The sequence below is a fragment of the Callospermophilus lateralis genome, chromosome 5, assembly GCF_048772815.1.
Source record: "Callospermophilus lateralis isolate mCalLat2 chromosome 5, mCalLat2.hap1, whole genome shotgun sequence".
In the NCBI taxonomy this organism is placed as follows: Eukaryota; Metazoa; Chordata; class Mammalia; order Rodentia; family Sciuridae; genus Callospermophilus; species Callospermophilus lateralis.
The window spans coordinates 140,095,980-140,098,588 of record NC_135309.1 but is presented as its reverse complement, the minus strand read 5'-3'; the positions used below and the strand labels follow the sequence as shown (position 1 = coordinate 140,098,588).

The following is a 2,609-nucleotide window of genomic DNA, read 5'->3' as shown; positions in this document are numbered from 1 at the left end:
TGTATGTCTTGCCAACCTTATTATAAACTCATGTATTATCCATTTATTCATTCACTTAATGTTTTTATGAAGTCCATGTCAAATCATGCACAAAGGACATTTTTAATATTAACATAAATTATGCTGGAGTTTTCAAGGAGCTGTGACTGCTATTACAAAGAGAATCCATTCAAAAGAATAAAGATATTTAACAACAGTTTCAATAAGTAGAGTGAAAGAAGTATCATAAACTCATTTTTAAATCTATAGTATTATGTCTTCCAGAGAAATAAGTGGTATGAAATCATGAAAATAAAAATATATAATCTAAACATTTATTAGATTGACTATTAGAAGTAAAAGTATACACTCAAGGAAAATAATAACTTTCTAAAAGTAAAATACATTCTAGGAGAATTATTTCATCTTTATGGGACACAAGATAAGGTCTCTTTCATCTTGAATTTTTTTTATTTTTTGTGGTGTGAGAGATTGAACCCAGGGCCTCGTGCATGTGAGGCAAGCATTCTACCAACAGAGTTATATCCCCAGCCCTGTCTTGAAGTTTGGTATAAAATTAATAAGCATATCCAAGCACATTAGGTATAATAAATATTTTAATAATTAAATTCTGGAAATAAGATTTTTTATAGGATAAAGAAAGAAATTAAGGCCAATGCCACTTGTGCAGCTATATCAAATTCAGATATGAAGCCTACTACAATATTTATCGATGACCTTGTGGTCTGCTACAATAGTCCTGAATGTTAGTGTGCACAAAATATTTCTGGAAATATGTTATACTCACCTTAAGGTGAACTAATGTGAAAGGCCCATTTAGAATGAATACAGATCTCACACACACATACACAAACACACATGCACCTATACACACAGAGAGATATATAGCATGGTAGAAAGAAAGAGTATAACAACAAATATGCATGCCTGTAATGTCAATACACAGAAAAACTTCCAAAATATGAGAAAAATCCGAATATCTCCTTATGCACACATGTATATCATGTCATATAAATCATATCGTGATGTATAAATGTATAGTTCATAATTTTTTAAAAGAATGGATTGCAATAATCTTATAAATCTTGTGTCTTAGTTGGTACTTTAAAGTTATACATATTAAATAAACATGGAGTCCATCTTCCACGAGAAACAAGAAGGCTCGCTTTGTGCTCAACATTGCTTGAATAATCTATTGCAAGGAGAATATTTTAGCCCTGTGGAATTATCCTCCATCGCACATCAGCTGGATGAAGAAGAAAGGATGAGAATGGCAGAAGGAGGAGTTACTAGTGAAGACTATCGCACATTTTTACAGCAGCCTTCTGGAAATATGGATGACAGTGGCTTTTTTTCTATTCAGTGGTTTAACTTGAATTCTCTTTTGACGGGTCCAGAATTAATATCAGATACATACCTTGCACTTTTCTTGGCTCAATTACAACAGGAAGGTTATTCTATATTTGTCGTTAAGAGTGATCTACCAGATTGTGAAGCTGACCAGCTTCTGCAGATGATAAGGGTCCAACAGATGCACCGACCAAAACTTATTGGAGAAGAATTAGCACAACTAAAAGAACAAAGAGTCCTTAAAACAGACCTGGAACGGGTTTTAGAAGCAAATGATGGATCAGGAATGTTAGATGAAGATGAGGAGGATTTGCAGAGGGCTCTGGCACTAAGTGGCCAGGAAATTGACATGGAAGATCAAGAAGCAGATCTCCGCAGGGCTATTCAGCTCAGTATGCAAGGTAGTTCCAGAAATATATCTCAAGATATTCCCCAGACATCAGGTACAAATCTTACTTCAGAAGAGCTGCGGAAAAGAAGAGAAGCCTACTTTGAAAAGCATCAACAGCAGAAGCAGCAGCAGCAGCAGCAGCAGCAAGTAGATCCACCAGGACAGGTCTCACATCCATGTGAAAGGCCAACCACAAGTTCAGGAGCACGTGGGAGTGATCGAGATATGCTGAACTTGGTGCAGAGAAGCCACAGGCACAGACCAAGAGAAAAGCTCCCCCAGAAGCTCCTATCTATAGCCAAAAGTGGCTGCTAACCAGACAGAACAATAGAAATTACCTCTTCAGACGGGCGTGGTGGTGCACACCTGTAATGCCAGTGATTTGGGAGGCTGAAGCAGGATGATCAGAAGTTCAAAGCCAGCTTCAGCAAGTTAGCAAGGCCCTAAGCTGTCTCAGAATTTTAAGAAAAGGGCTGGGTATGTGGCTCAGCGTTTAAGTGCTCCTAGGTTCAATTCCCAGTAGCAGAAAAGAAGAGAAGAGATTACCCATTCTGAGCAACACAGAGAAAACAGACTGGAAAAAATGGACAGAGCATTAGAGATCTGTTGCACACTAACAAAAGACCTAACATTTGTATCATGGGAGAGAAAGAGGGTGAAGATGAAAAAGTTTCTGTAGAAATGATGGTTGAAAATTTCCAAAATTTGACAAAGACAGAACACTAGAAATTGAAGAAGCTGAATGAACTTTACATAAGATAAACCCCCCAAATTTATATCACGACGTGTCATGAGAAATCATGGAGGCCAGAAAGAAGTAGACAACATTCTTCCAAGTACTGAAAGAAAAACTATACACAAATTCTAT

General features: G+C 36.8%; 1 pseudogene; it reads left to right on the top strand.

The window, feature by feature from the left end:
• Window positions 1-1,129: 1,129 nt before the first annotated feature.
• Window positions 1,130-1,973, top strand: LOC143400512 (ataxin-3 pseudogene; annotated as a pseudogene).
• The last annotated feature ends 636 nt before the right edge of the window (window positions 1,974-2,609 follow it).